General features: G+C 39.5%; 1 protein-coding gene across 1 annotated transcript in view; it reads left to right on the top strand.

Moving 5' to 3' along the window:
- LOC100601437 (cytochrome P450 2C19) overlaps positions 1 to 17,028 on the top strand; it is a 152,614-nt gene that overhangs the window by 26,982 nt on the left and 108,604 nt on the right. The gene's annotated exons all lie outside the window — the stretch shown is intronic.

Raw genomic sequence — 17,028 nt, 5'->3', positions numbered from 1 at the left:
AGCCATAGGGAGTCTTGCCTGAATTGGTCTTTTGTAGTTTTTCATTGACTTTCATCATGGTAGTACTAAGAGACACTCTAAAAGAATGCTCTGTATTCCATACATGTTCTTCATACCTTCATTGTGTAGTAGCAGCTCAGTTTCTCTTTGGTAATCAGGATCAGTCACCTCAGCCAGTGTAGTATCTTCCTTTTTTGCCTGTTGATTCAGAAGAATGTGGAGCCCAAAGTGGCTGAGTGGGAATTTTAACTTATAGTTTAATGGAATTATTGTTGTGTCTCCTGGTGGGAACAATTCTGTCTAAAACTAAGGTGTCTAGACTAGCAGAGCATAAAGTTATAGAAACAGGAATAAAAAATTTTGCTAGCGGCTTAGGATTGACTTGGCGATGCGGGCTCTTTTTTGGTTCCATATGAACTTTAAAGTAGTTTTTTCCAATTCGGTGAAGAAAGTCATTGGTAGCTTGATGGGGATGGCATTGAATCTATAAATTACCTTGGGCAGTATGGCCATTTTCACGATATTGATTCTTCCAACCCATGAGCATGGAATGTTCTTCCATTTGTTTGTATCCTCTTTTATTTCATTGAGCAGTGGTTTGTAGTTCTCCTTGAAGAGGTCCTTCACATCCCTTGTAAGTTGGATTCCTAGGTATTTTATTCTCTTTGAAGCAATTGTGAATGGGAGTTCACCATGATTTGGCTCTCTGTTTGTCTGTGATTGGTGTACAAGAATGCTTGTGATTTTTGTACATTGATTTTGTATCCTGAGACTTTGCTGAAGTTGCTAATCAGCTTAAGGAGATTTTGGGCTGAGACGATGGGGTTTTCTAGATATACAATCATGTCATCTGCAAACAGGGACAATTTGGCTTCCTCTTTTTCTAATTGAATACCCTTTATTTCCTTCTCCTGCCTGATTGCTCTGGCCAGAACTTCTAGCACTATGTTACACCATGGAATACTATGCAGCCATAAAAAATGATGAGTTCATGTCCTTTGTAGGGACATGGATGAAACTGGAAACCATCATTCTCAGTAAACTATTGCAAGGAAAAAAAACCAAACACCGCATGTTCTCACTCATAGGTGGGAATTGAACAATGAGAACTCATGGACACACGAAGAGAAACACCACACTCCAGGGACTGTTGTGGGGTTGGGGGAGAGGGGAGGGACAGCATTAGGAGATATACCTAATGCTAAATGATGAGTTAATGGATGCAGGAAATCAACATGGCACATGGATACATATGTAACAAACCTGCACATTGTGCACATGTACCCTAAAACCTAAAGTATAATAATAAAAATAAAAATTAAAAAAAAAATTTTGCTAGTGGATCACTAGGGGGAATAGTGAGTGATGCTATTCTCATTTTCATACCTTGATTTCTGGACCCATTAATCCTTGCTAGGGAAGCAACAGCTTTGTATGGTGAATGCTGATTTAGAGCATATACATCCTCCTGGAGGACACTGCTCCAGTCATGCAAGATATTGTCACCAACTTGGCACTGTAGGTTTCTTCCAAAGGCCATAACAGCATTCTATCATGCCAACTGTTTCAAGATGATGGGGAACATGGTAAGACCAATGAATTCTATAAGCATGGACCCATCATTGCACTTCATTTGTAGTGAAGTGAGTTCCTTGATCAGAAGTAATGCTTTGTGGCTTACCATGATGGGTGGATAAGACACTCTATTCTGTAAGTTTAAAGATGGTGCTTTGGCAGATGCATTGTATCCAGAGTAAGTGTTTATTATGGTAAGAACAAAATGCTGCTCTTTCCATGATGAATGTGGTTAAGTATAATCAACCTGCTACTAGATGTCTGGCTGATCACCCTGAGGAATGGAGCCATGCTGAGGCTCAGTGTTGGTCTCTGTTGGCAAGTTGAACACTCAGCAGTGGCTGTAGCCAAGTTGGCCTTGGTTAGTGGAAGTCCATGTTGCTTAGCCCATGCATAACCTTTGTCCTGGCACTATAGCTACTTTCTTCATGAGCCAATTAAGCAATAACAGGAGTAGCTGAGGAGAGGCTAACTAGTATTCACAAAAAGGGTCATCGTATCCCCCTGATGATTAAAATCCTTCCCTGCCAAGGTCACCTTGTAGTGTGCACTGACATGGGCACAAATATCTTCTTACTCTTTTTCCATTCAGAGAGTTCTTTCCAGATACTTCAACCCCAGCTGTCCTAGTTACTAATTTTCTAAATATTTTTCTTCCAAACCCTTGTCTACCCAGTAAAGCCACTGGCCACAGCTCATGAAATGGTATAGACTTGTACCTCTGGCCTTCCAAGCAAAATGAACAAGTAGGTGCACTGCTTGAAGTTCTACCTACCTGGAGCATGTTGCCTCATCACTGACCTTCAGGGATGTTCCAGAAAGGTGTTGTAGTGCTTCAGCTGTCCACTTTCAGGTGATGCCTGCATGCCATGCTGAACTACCTGTAAACCTGGCCCAAGTTTTCTCTTCCTTAGTCACCTGATCATAGGAAACTCTCTGTGAGGCCATAGTAGGCTGGAAGAGAGAAGGTAATGTATCCGGAGTGGGGACAATGGGCATTTGGGCCACTTCTTCATGTAGGTCCAGGCAATGTAATATCATCAATGTAATTGTGATGCCTTAGAGAAGGGAAAGGTGATCAAAGTGCCTATGGGTTAAATTATGACACAAGTTTGGAAAATTGATAGACTCCTGAAGTAGGAGAGTGAAAGGGCTGGTACTGGCTTTCCCAGCTTAAAACAAACTGATTCTGGCGGTATTTACTAACATGTATCAAAAAAAGTATTTGCCAGGCCAATAGCTGCATACCAGTTATCAGAGGATGTCTTGATTTTGCTCAAACAATGAAATCATATCTGGAACAATGGCTTTAGATGGAGTTGCCACCTGGTTAAGATTGTGATAATTCACTGTCATTCTCCAGATCCGTTTGTTTTCTTCATAGGCCAAATAGGTGAGTTGAGTGAGGATGTGGTGGGAATCACCATCCCTGCATCTTTCAATTCCTGATGGTGAAAATAATCACTGCAATCCTTCCAGGAATGTGGTATTGCTTTTGGTTTCCATTTTCCTAGGTACAGGAAGTTCTAGGGACTTCTACTTGGTCTTTCCTACCATAATAGCTGCCACTATATAGCTTGGGGAAGCAATCTGGGAATCCTACCAGTTGCTGAGTACATTTATTTACATTATGCATTCTGGAACAGGGGAAATAAACACAAGATGATTTTGAAACCCTGCTGGGCTCACTGGGAGACAGACCTGAGCTAAACCTCCATTGATCACCTGACTTCCATAAGATTTTACTCTGACTGGTGGGTCAAAGTGGTATTTGGGGTCACTCAGAATCACTGTCAATTTAGATCCAGTTACAGTAACTTCATTCACTGTGGTAAGACATCAGACTTTGGGAAAGTCTGGAAGAAAGATTCACAGTATACATTTTTGGGAATTTAGCAGGGCAATTCTTTAAGAGGAACTGGATGCCTCTTCATTGGGTTCTCGGTCTGCAAACTGTCTCAAATCCGGGAATAGATTGAGGGGTCATGACTCAATGTTTGGGTGATTCAAGTTAGACTTCTGTTCACTCACTCTAGAACTCTCCTATTGTCTATACAGACCAGCTGAGAATTTGGTAGACCGGTCAACCATTCCTATTGTAGGGACACTGTGACCAGTGCCATAAGTAGATAAGAGTCAGTTTATTCTGATTATTGCTTTAACTCCACTGTCCATTATGATAACTATGAACCTTTTGTCTTTGGTGGCTAAGTGCTACAATTTGGACCTTGTTAACCTGGGATTCAATTATCCTCATTGCATTGAAGGATTCTGGTTCAGTTTGCATTGTAATTTCTAACTTATAGAGAAGAAAAACCACAGAGTTCTTCAAGGATGCTGGGGATCCCCTTACAAATTTACTTCTCATAGCTGTGCTGAATGGTGATCCACTGGACCCCACTGGGGATGTGTGAGCAGTTCTGATAAGATAAATTCATTCTGACATTTGAGTTTCTCTAAGTCTTTGAATCCCTTCCTCTACAGTGTACCAAGCAGTTCTGGCACATTAACTTTGTTTAGTGTAGGCCATTTTTTATTCTGTGTTTCAGCCAAGCAACCACCAACCAAACAAACTTTTAGGCTCTTTCTAGCCCATCAAGCTACAACATTGAATTTGGAATTTCTGCTAGTGAACTCATGTCAATAAATTGGTCTGATCCAACTTTGTATTCCACTCACCATTATCCCACACTCTTAGTTTCCACTCTTACATATATTCCCCAGATTACTATCTGCATGAATTGGAAATATCATGCAATCATTTTGGTGTTTAGGCTACCTCTTCATGGGTTACCCTTCCAGGCCTGCTGGGGCTTGAGTCTAATTGTAGGTCTAGATGCAAAGCAGGTTGATTGGGGCCCTGCAGTGCCATGCAAGGCCTCAAGGGAGGCCATTACAGGTTCTTCAGGCAAAACAATAATAACCTCCACAGACAGGGCTGAAGGGCTGCTTCTACTGGCAAAGGAGACACAACAGATTTTAAGGTTCAGTCTCCCCAGCTGCATTGGGATCTGCTTTGTATGCTCCTATTCCAATGTTCACAATTCCATTCCTTCCAAGTCCAGGCCCTCTCTTTAACAGAAGACACCCCGAAATGTTCAGAATTCAATTTGTGTTGTAATTTTGCCACTTACAGGATGAAAGTCTGGGTTTGGTTTTCAGCAATCTTAGTCTTGTAGCTACAGGAGATAAGGATTTCTTTCTCTTTTTTTTTTTGAGATGGAGTCTCAGTTCTGTTCCCCAAGCTGGAGTGCAGTGGTGTGACCACAACCCGCTGCAGCCTGAACCTCCTGGGCTCAAGTGATCCTCTCACCTCAGCCTCCTGAATAGCTGGTACTGTAGCACACTCCACCACAACAGGCTAATTTTTTTTTTTTTTTTTTTTTTTTTTTTTTTGTAGAGATGGGGTTTTGCCATATTGCTCAGGCTAGTCTCAAACTCCTGGGCTCAAGTGATACACCCACCTTGGCCTTCCAAATTGCTGGAATTACAGCCATGAGCTACTGCACCCTGCCTTAAGCATTTCTTTTAAGGCAGACATAGACACTTTCAGGTCATTTATGTGGAGCTTATGTGGAATTTGAAGCCCTGAGTTGAGAATTTGAAGCCCTGAGATCATCCTTTTCTATCCCCACTTTCTCCAGAGCAGTTAAGAGCAGCCAGCCAGTCATTATATTCATTATTTTTACTAACATGTCCTAAGGTATCAAATATGTGGCACTCAGACCTTGCCCTTTATAAATATTTAACTATGAGTATCCAATGGCAATATCTTGCATATTTCTATTGCCACATTATGCCATGACCAATGATTTCATTATCACTGGAAATAAAGTCATTAGTACCTTTAAATCTAATCAGATGACAGAACCAATTTCAGACAGACCAGAACCAATTTAGAAAACTCATCCTTAAGATTCTGTTCCTTTAGAACCACTCTACATACTAAAATCTGTGTTATCGAGGTTTCTTCAGAGAAACAGAACCAATAGGAAACACACACACACACACACACACACACATACACACACACACACACACACGGATTGGCTTACCTGTTTGTATGGGCTGACAAGTCCAAAATCTATAGGGCAACCATGGAGGCTGGAAACTCTTGGGCAAAAACACAATGCTGTAGTTCCTAGGTGGAATTCCTTCTACTTCAGTAGAAAGGAGCAACACAACTAGAGGTATAAGGAGTCCTAAGTTCCCACTTATTTGGCATTAGTCAATAAAATGGGTCTAAAATTTTCAAGTTAAGGTGGCAGGTTTTGCTCTTAAAGGCCTTTCATTAATTGGATGAGCCCTGTCCACATGATCAAGGATAATCTCCTTTGCTGAAAATCAAGTGACTATAAATGTTAACTATATCTACAGAATACCTCTACAGCAATACCACATTACTGCTAGATTGAATAACCTGGGTACTACAGCCTAAACAAGTTGACACATCATGTTAACCATCACAAATGAGAATAACTTAAATAATATTAATTTACTATGACTATCCTAAAAATTATATTACATTCAGGATATTTCAAAATTGCTGCAAGAGTAGATTTTAAAATATTCACACCATATAAAAATAAGTAGGTGAGGTGATGGATATGTTAATTAGCTTGATTTAATCATTCCACAATATACATATATGTCAAATACATATATAAAAATATTGCATTGCACCCCATAAATATATACAATTATTATTTGTCATTTAAATACTTTTATGAGTGGTTTTACTTTCTTCACTTTGCATTTAAAAAAAATTAAGAAATTTTTTTAATTAAAAAAAGTGCAAAGTGAGGAAAGTCCCCGTGTCCCTTCTGTTATGTGTGAACACAGAGAGAAGGAGCCATGTATGAACCAGAAAGTGAACCCTCACCAGAAACGGAATTTGCCAGCACTCCATTTTTGAAAAATGCAAAGTGAGCAAAGTAAAACCACTCATATAAGAATGTATTTTATGCTAAAAATAAATACATAGATTGTAGAAATACTTAAGAAGAAAAAACCATAGACTGTCCCACGGGCCGGGCAGCTGCTCATCTCATAGGGGACCCATTTGAGCGTAAACTTCCACAAAAAAACTACAGGAAAACTAAGAAACAAAAACCTGTCTAGTGCAGCTACATATGATTCTGGTGACTGTTGGCCTTATTACTAGTAGTCTGGGTGCTTTCATTGGTTTATAATATGGAGCCCTAAGCTCTTCAAATAAGACATTGTTACCTTTTTCTTTTCTTCTTCTTCTTCTTCTTCTTCTTCTTCTTCTTCTTCTTCTTCTTCTTCTTCTTCTTCTTCTTCTTCTTCTTCTTCTTCTTCTTTCTTCTTCTTCTTCTTCTTCTTTCTTCTTCCTTCTTCTTTCTTCTTCCTTCTTCTTCTTCTTCTTCTTCTTCTCCTTCTTCTTCTTCTTCTTCTTCTTCTTCTTCTTTCTTCTTTCTTCTTCTTCTTCTTCTTCTTCTTCTTCTTCTTCTTCTTCTTCTTCCTTCTTCTTCCTCCTCCTCCTCCTCCTCCTCCTCCTCCTCCTCCTCCTTCTTCTTCTTCTTCTTCTTCTTCTTCCTCTTCCTCTTCCTCTTCTCTTTTTTTTTTTTGAGACAAGATCTTGCTCTGTCACCCAGGCTGGAGCGCAGTGGCATGATCATAGCTCACTGCAGTCTCGACCTCCCAGGCTCAAGCGATCCTTCCATCTCAGCCTCCTGAGTAGTTGGGACCACATGTGCATGCCACCATACCCAGAAAATGTTTGTATTTTTGGTAGAGACAGGGTTTCACTATGTTTCCCAAGCTGGTCTCTTAACTCCTGGGCTCAAGCGATCCACCCGCTGTGGCCTCCCGAAGTGCCGGGATTACAGGTGTAAGCCACTACACCTGGCCATAGGCCATTGTTTCAACCAAGCATGGTAAATATGAAGACCCATATTCACTCAAATATGTATGCCCTTAGAAGGGACACCATGATCCCACATCCCAGATAACATCACCTTGGCCCAGGAGTTCACTGCTGGAGATTACATCACCTCAGATGACATCACTCAAGTCCAAGACCTAATCATTGGAGATGACTTCACCCTTTTATCAGGGATGATTTCATCCTAGATACTGAAACCTCTGCCCCAGCAACACCCATGGATTACTTTTCTCAAGGCACAAATTGAACACAGGACATTTATCACTTTTCTTTCTCTGGTATTAGAGGTCCTATTATGTTTCTGAGATTGTTGACTGTTTAGCCTATGATCCTGGTATTCTTGCTGTCTGCCAAAATGTACGTCCTTACACTCCTATGCCTAAAGGAAAATCTGGTAGAGGTTTGCTATTGACTGAATGGTTGCGTCCCTCCAAAATTCATATGTTGAAACCTAATCCCCAGTGTGATGGCATTTGAAGGTGGGGCCTCTTGGAGGTGAATGGGATAATGCCCTGATAAAAGAGGCTCCAGAGAGCTCCTTTGTCCCTCCTGTTATGTGTGAACACAACAAGAAGGAGCCATCTATGAATCAGAAATTGGCCCCACAGCAGATGCTGAATCTGCCAGCTAAACAGTCAACAATCTCAGAAACATAATAGGACCTCTAATACCAGAGAAAGAAAAGTGATAAATGTCCTGTGTTCAATTTGTGCCTTGAGAAAAGTAATCCATGGGTGTTGCTGGGGCAGAGGTTTCAGTATCTAGGATGATCTTGGATTTCCCTGCCTCAAGTACTGTGAGAAATAAATTTCCATTGTTTATAACTCATCTGGTCTAAGGCATTTTTGTTATAGTAGCCCAAAGGGACTAAGACAGGGTTAATACTATCTGCCATTCTAAAAATTAGAGGAGATTATTGCTTTCCCCAGGGAACACCTGCCTCATCTCAGTTAACCCCTTGGACCCTGGAGAGAGAGCCATGCACTCCTCCATGCCTTCTCCCATTAACACTTCTCCAGCTTTCACCATGCCTTCTGCCCTGCATCTCTAACTATAACCCCCTTTTCCCCTTAGTTACAAACAATAACCACATCACTTTACATGTACTTTACTAACTTATTAGCTCATACTCTCCAACAATATAACTGGTGGACCTGCCACCTAAACTTGAGAAATACAATAAGATATTATTGTCAAACTCATATTTTCACTTTACAGCTCCACAAAGATATTGTTAGAAACCCCCCAAAATTTTATACCCATTTTATTGACTAATGCCATATAAGCAGGAACTTAGGACTCCCTATACCTCTAGTTGTGTTGCTCCTTTCTACTGTCATAACACAATATTTTCTGTGCTGTTGAGGGCAACCTATGCCCTACTCTTTAAAAGTCCCCACTATTATCACCTTAAAGTTTCCTTAATATGATGTCAAACCATCAGAGAACAAATCGTTCTAATTGTGCTTTTTATTTTCTATGTTTTACAAAGTTTTATCATCTGGGTCCTCACTGACCAGGGAGAGATTGCTTCTCCCTCTCGGGGTTAACTAATTCCTAGAGATAGTAAATGACTTTCCTGTGAGCATGCCATGCAGACCAAGCAATCCTGAGTCCATACTTTCACCCATCTTCTCTATCTGGCTCTTACACTCCAAGACACAATATTCCTGTCCTAATCATCCCATGGCAGCTAGGATCAGTTCCTACACCCCAGAGCCTGCTGAGATAATTCAAACTAGCCAGTCCTAAACTTACTCAGCTTACCTACTTGGTCTTGCCCGTTCTTTCCCACAGAAACTTCAACAAAGGCTTTTGCTCCTGCTTCTCCTATGCCCCTCTTCTGGCTCCTGACCAACATGGGTGCTTCCCATTTGGCCTGCATCATGTGGGGAATCTTGTTTGTAGCGAATGGTGAGTAAAAACCTCTTCATGACAAGAGTTTCTGTGTCTGCGTGTCCCACCATACCTGATTAAAACCAGTCTCAGGCACATTTTATTGCAAGTAGTTTTTAAGAACAAATGGGTTAAGTTTTCTACATATAAGTTCATGCCTTTGTGAAGAGGGAAAATTTTATTTCTTCCTTTCTAATATTCTGATTTGTTTTATCTTTTCTTTGTCGTGTTGCACTAACTAAGTCCTTTACCTAATGTAGAGTAGAAGTGATGAGAGCTTACCTTGTTCTTAAAACTGTTGGGAAATTTTTCTATCCTTCACCATTAAAGATAAAGCTAGTTCAGACTCTTTATAGATAAACTTTATTACATACAGGAAATCCCCTTCTATTTTAATTTTGCTGAGAGTTTTTTTCCCCCATAATGAAATGGTGATGAATTTTTTCAAATGGTTTTCTTGAGTGTATTGAGGTGAATTTATGCTATGTTAACTAAATGATAATTTAGTTAACAAAGGTGGACTTCAAATATGGATTTTAAAAACTTAATATGCCTTTCTGTTGATAAATACCATTGGTTATGCTGTCTTGTTCTTGTCATATATTGCTGTATCAATATATGTACCTTTTGTTAACACTTTGTATAAACATGCTCTTGAGACATACTGTTATGTTATTTCATATGATTCCTTTGCCATGTTTGGTGTCAGGGTGGGAATGGTGTTCTACAACAAATCAGGAAGTGTTCTTTCTTCCTCCTGTTTCTGAGAGAGTTGTAAGGCTGGTGTTTTTGCTTCCTTCAATTTGATAGAATTTGTGAGGAAACTCATCTAAAGTTGAAGTTGACTTCGTGTGGTCAATTTTGATTGTAAAATCAATTTCTTTAACCAACATTGATTTCAGATTTCCTATTTTATCCTGTGTCATTTGTGTGGAGTTTAATACTTAATGCATCTTGTGGCCTATCCTCAGTTGAAAAGCTGTACACGTAGAGATCTCACTCCTTGTAGTTTCTGCTTTTTAGGTAATCCCCTCTAGGATCTGCTTGATTTGAGTGGCTTTTGAATGCATTCTGTGAACTATTTTCTGATGAATAAGTTGTTCAGATTTAATAATTGTTATCTGTGAGAAAGTGAGGCTGGACTAGTGACTGCACCATTATTAGAAAGTGAAACTCTTATACTGATATCAGTGAACAGAAATGAGAGGGCCCCTCTTGCCTACGACACCCTTTTTGCTCAACAGCACCAAAGAGTCTGCCCTTAAATGAGTCACTGGGAATTAGGCTGGGCAGCTCTGCCACTAATTCCAAAGACTATTTATATTGGAAGCTTCCCAAGACCTCTGATAGGCATTGATATGATTTGGATATTTGTCCCACCCAAATCTCATGTTGAAATGTAATCACTAATATTGGGAATGGGGCCTGGTGGGAGATGTTTGGGTCATGGGGGTAGATCCCTTATGGCTTTGGGCTTGGTGTTGTCTTTGTGATAGTGAGTGAGTTTGTGTGAGGTCTGGTTATTTCACAATGTGTGGCAAGCCCCCCAACTCCCTCTCTCCCTTCTGTTCTCATTTTCACCCTGTGAGATGCCAGATCCTCCTTTTGCCCTCCGCCATGATTGAAAGCTTCCTGAGGCCTCCCCAGAAGCCAAGCAGATGCTGGCACCATGCTTCTTGTACAGCCTGAAGAGCTGTGAGCCAATTAAACCTCTTTTCTTTATAAATTACCCAGTCTTATGTATTTCTTTATTTCTTTTCTTTTTTTTTTTTTTTTTTTTGAGACAGAGTCTTAGTTTGTAACCCAGGCTGGAGTAAAGTGGTGCCATCTTGGCTCACTGCAACCTCTGCTGCCAGGGTCCAAGTGATTCTCATGCCTCAGACTCCCAAGGAGCTGGAATTACAGGCACGTGCCACCATGCCTGGCTAATTTTTTTATTTTAGTAGATATAGGGTGTCGCCAAGTTGCCCATGCTGGTCTTGAACTCTTGGACTCAAGCGATCCAGCTGCCTTGGCCTCCCAAAGTGCTGAGATTACAGACATGAGCCACCTCACGCAGCCTCAGGTATTTCTTTATAGCAATGCAAGAACTGCCTACTACAGGCAGTTCCTACTGTTGGATCCACATGCAGGTAGGAAACCTGAGACTCTGTGGTGGTCAGTCTGCAGTTTCTACAGTCTCATTACAAATTTTGATCTGGCTGACACCAATGATCTGTGACACAGTTCTGCTGAGGAGTCTGACAGCTGCTTTGCTGAAAATATTTGTGGCTCTGGACCAGGCTCAGAATCAGCACAACCTCATCTGTCATTTGTCGTGTAAGACGGGTCTGAGCCTCAGACCCAAGACTTGTTGCCTAAATTCCTCAGCTGTGCTTTCTTCTCCCACACCTTCCCACATGCCAACCCTGGGGATATGCTTGACTCTGTTTTTGCCCCCTGTGGCTCCTGAGCAGAACTACATCTGTATTTTGTCCTCAAGCAGCAAAGTCCCACACCCAAGCTTTTGTGGAAGATGCCAGTGATGACATTAGCAGGTGAAGCCCAAAGACAGCATTTTGGCAAGGAAGCGATATTGGGATAGGATCATTTTTCTTATGAAGCGTTTGAGGGCCCCAGTGGCCATCAGGTCTCCTGATGAGTTGGAACAGAGTCAAGGAGTCACAAATCTAAATCTTCCTCCCTCTTTAGTGAGAATCTACAGTAGGTGCTTGTAATACCAGCTGAGGCAGGAGGATTGCTTGAACCCAGGAGGCAGAGGTTGCAATGAGCCAAGATCTCGCCACTGCATTCCAGCCTGGGTGACAGAGTGAGACTCTGTCTCAAAAAAAAAAAAAAAAAAAAAAGGAAAAGATGAGCCTGGAATATCTTGCTGTGCCAGGAAGTAAGGAATTGCTTAAGAATCGAGGGGGACATGACAAAAGGTCACACAATCCAGTCATTAGAAGATAATTTGAGCACCAAAGTAAATAATGTTATAATGGATTATAACCCATTGAACACAACTGAATTCGTGATTCTGTAATGATATAAATAAATACATGAATACATTAAAAACTCGATGAGGAATATATACTTATGTAGTATCAAGAATGTACCCACAAAGTATTTCTTTCTTTTTTTTTTTTTTTGAGATGAAGTCTCACTCTTGTCACCCAGGCTGGAGTGCAATGATGCGATCTTGGCTCACTGTAACCTCCGCCTCCCGGGTTCAAGCGATTCTCCTGCCTCAGCCTCCCATATTTCTTAATTACAAATGCAGGAAGAATGACATTATGGTGGAGGACACAACCAGACACTATAATCAAAAATCAAAGTAAACATCACCCATAATGGAACAGATTGAAATTATTTGTCACCAGATATGATGCAATGAGAAGTCAAAGCATCTTCTGTGATATTCCTGCCAAATCTGCACAGCCAGAATCTGATTATGAAGAAACATCAGATAATCCCAAATTGAGAGAAATTTTAAAAACTCCCAACCTATGCTTTTCAAAAGTGACAAGGTTAAGGAGGTTGAGGAAAGACTGAGGAACTGTGTCAGCTGTGCTTGACTAAGGAGACATGACAACTAGTTGCAAAATGTGATTCAGGATTCTAAACTGGATTCTGAAATGAATACAATGAATATCATTGGGACTTATTGAGGGAACACTAATGGAAATGAGGATTAGATGGCCCTAATGCATCAATGTTAATTTCCTGAATTTTAAAGTTATATTTTGGTTATATAGTCAAATTGCCTTGCTTATAAGAGCTATATACTAAAATATTTCAGGTTTGGAACTTCAGGTCCAAAATTACTCTCAAATGTTCAAAATAGAGAAAATTCTCTGTTTGTACCTCCAACTTTTTATTGCATTTATAGTTACTAAAATTATATAAATATAAGATATATATGCATTTATGTATACATGTGTATATATAGATATGCATATACATGGATAAATGGATACATATAAAAACAAATAATGGGCTATATCTAATCTATGCAAGCCCTTCACAAAAGATTTGATATTGCCAAAGGACATTTGAAAAAGCACCCGGCATCATGAAGCTTCACCAAAATGCAAATTAAAACTACAATAAGATATTATTACACACACATCAAAATGGTTAAAATGAAAAGACAATATACTAAGGGTTGGCAAGAAAGAGAAGCAGCTGGCACTCTCAGTACAATTGTAAATTTATTAAACCATTTGGACAATTCTTTGGCAGTCATTAATAAAACTGAACACATGCACATCCAGCAATTATGCTCATAGTTATATCAACAGAAATCCTTATATTGGGATAACAATGTATTAGAGTAATAACAGCACTATTCATAATAGCCACAAACTAGAATCAACTCAAAAGTCCATAACAATACAATGAAAAGATAAATTTTGGAATTGTTATAAAATAAAACACTCTAAAGTAACCCTAACTTACGTGCTGCTATTTGTGACAACATGAATGAATCTCACAAACACAAAATTAAGTGAAAATACTAGATACTTAAAAATACATAATGTGATTCCATTTATATTACATTTATATGCCTCACAAACAGGCAAAACTAACCTATGGCATAATACTGGAGTCAGGGAGGAAGGTAGGAAGAGACATAAAGGGACTTCTGAGATCCTGGCAAAATTACTTTTATTGACCGGTGTGTTGATTACACAGATATGTTCAATTCATGATAATTCATTGAGCTATATACATTTAGGATGTTTCCAACATTCTCTTTGTATACTACACTCCAGTGAAAAGGTTTATTTAAAAAGAAGCAGTTTGCATTCACAATTTCACCCAAGCTGAGGTTTGCATTACTCTGTCACTGTGGAGGGCTTCAGCCAGATGCCCTCCTGACCATCCATTTGGGCAATGATAGGAAATCTCTTCAATGTGAGAATCACTGAACTGGGAATTAAAACCTGGATTCTTAAAAAATAAAGATTATGTACTAATGCACTGGTGACAGTTCACCTCACTTATTCACCAATTCCTTATTTCTAATAATAAAGTAGGGATTAGGCTGGTGGATCTCTGAGATCCCTTGTCTCTAATTATCTATGTTTCTTTCGTTCTTTGAAAGGACCAGGCAGAAGTCTCAACAGAAAGGAGGAACAGAAACCCATTTTTCAAGAAATAAAATGATTGTTTTAAAGAAAGCCATTAAAGTCATTTTATCTAAAACAAGGTAGTGCACTTCTTTTAGAGTTCAGAGCTATGTGAGCCAAGCAGTAAAATAACTGTTTTTCTTTCTCTCAGATAAATTATTCACCAAAACCTCGACTGACCCAAATTCTAAAGGTTACAAAACCACACCCTAATTGTAATCAACCTATGTTGCAACTGTTGAGTTGGTTAATGTGTATTTGAAAGTCACTGATTATCCTGAGTGGTGAAATATTGCCTCATAGTACATGGTAAGTAAATGTTGGTGACTCTAGTTGAACTGAATTTCTTGCTTGGAGGGAATGATGTAAGAGTTAGGAGATAGGGTTCCAGCCTCAGCCCTATCATTTTCAGCCTCTGTGTCCTTGAACAAAATACTGAATCTCCAAGGCCCAGCTTCCTTATCTCTAAAGTGGAAATAATTTTACCACAGGCAAGGGTAATTGAGAGAATCAAAAGAGTTATGATGGGTATAAAAATTCTCTGTGAATTGTCAGAATCCCTGTAAACATGTTTGATAAAACATTGTCGATATGGGATTTGACAAAACTTAATTTTTCCTTACTGCAGTTAGAAATAACTGCACTAATCCAGTATTATTTCCAATAGCCAAGATGTAGAAACAACGTAAGTGTTCATTCACAAATAAATGGATGAAGAAATTGTGTTGTATATTTATATATACAATGAAATATTTTTTAAACTTTAAAAGGAGATACTGCCATTTGCAACGACATGGAATGAACCTGGAGGATATTATGTTAAGTGATATGAGCTAGATACAGAGGAAAAAAGATTGCATGATTTCTCTTATATGAAGAATCTTTAAAAAGTCAAATACATAGAAACAGAGAGTAGAATGGTGGTTACCAAAAGTGGGAGCCAGAGGAAATGGAAAAAAGTGCATCAAAGAGCACAAATTTGCGGTTAGATAGGATGAATAAGTCTAAAGATCTAATAAACAGCAAGAGGACTATAGTTAATATACTATACTGAAAATTTGCCAAAAGAGTAGATTTTAGGTACTTATACCACAAAAAAGTTAATTATAGAATTGATGAATATGTAAATTTGTTTAACTGTAGTAATGATTCCACTGTTTATATGTCTACCAATGTTTTATACCTTAAATATATACAATGGAAATAAACAAATAACTGTACTAGTCATTTAGAATACCACAATGACATCTTTACAGAATATGCGTTTGTACAAGCATTGCCATTAGTGATCTAGAAATGTATGTATCATTTTAGTGATATATAAGAGCCTCATGAGCACTAAATGTCATCTCCTGTTCAGGTCTGCACAACTGTGTTTGTTCTGTGCCATGGGTCTGTTTAATGATTTCCCTACCTCCCATTCACCACTGAAGCACATGCCTGTTGTTCTGGCCATAATTCCCCTTCCTTGCTGTGGAATATTTCATTCCATTATTTCTGACACAGACAGACCAAAAAAGCAATAGAAACAGCTGTGTCTGGAGGCAAGTGGGAGCTGGAGAAGCCATCGTTTCTGAGATCGTACCCACTTAATTCTCTGAGATTGGCTCTTTCATCAGTTATACTGAGTAGGTTTCAGCTCTTCGGTGACAGAGAGGGGAGAAACCCTAGCTTTTATTTCTTCTCTTGAGAATGTACAGCCCTGTTGTTTTGTGAATAGTGTGGTGTAGATTCAGAGTGAAGAATGTTTTTAGGATTTATTTTATTTTGCTAAAACTGTTCTCAAGGTAGTTCTGGTGTAAGTGAGAATATACCACAGCAGGCGTCAGAAGATCTCAGTTCAAATCCCAGCCTGCCATTTATGAGCTGTGGGACACTGGACAGGTCATCTGTTCTCCTAGAGTCTCCCTTTCCCCATTTGAAAAATATGAAATAATATTCTCAGCCATCCAGTGTTTTTCAGGGGGTTTAATGGAAAAAGGTGTGTATGTTTACTTAGTTAATTGATAACCGGTTTAGCCATTTAAGATGAATGAGTTTGTTAGCTGTTTTACGTTTAGGCAGCTGTAATGTTAGTACTACATTAAAATATTTCAAAAGGATCTCATTTTCAAGGAAAATGATCTAGTGTTTGAGAAAGCATTATAGTGTTGCAGTCTTGCGGATCCTTAGCTCAGCTAGGTCCGAGTTGTCTCATGCAGGAAGAATTAGGCACACAGACACCAGAGAGTGAGTGGAGTAGAATTTACTAAGTGAAAGGAAAACTGTCAGCAAAGAGAGAGGCCCTGAAAGCAGGTTGCGGATTGCCACTTCACAGTTGAATACCAGGACTTTTATAGAAAAGCTGATGAGGCTGGGATACTTATTTGCATAAGGCGTGAATTCCTGGTGCTTCCACCCCTTCCTTCTGTTGCGCGTGTGGGCTCTTAGTCTAAGCCACTGCATATTGATTTATTTCCCTTACTGCGCATGTGTTAAAGGTAGGAATTTTTCACTGCGGGCATATTTAGGCAAGCTCCCTGTGCAAGTTCCCTT

Source organism: Nomascus leucogenys, chromosome 3 (genome assembly GCF_006542625.1).
Source record: "Nomascus leucogenys isolate Asia chromosome 3, Asia_NLE_v1, whole genome shotgun sequence".
Lineage (NCBI taxonomy): Eukaryota > Metazoa > Chordata > Mammalia > Primates > Hylobatidae > Nomascus > Nomascus leucogenys.
This window is presented reverse-complemented; position numbering and strand designations above follow the sequence as displayed.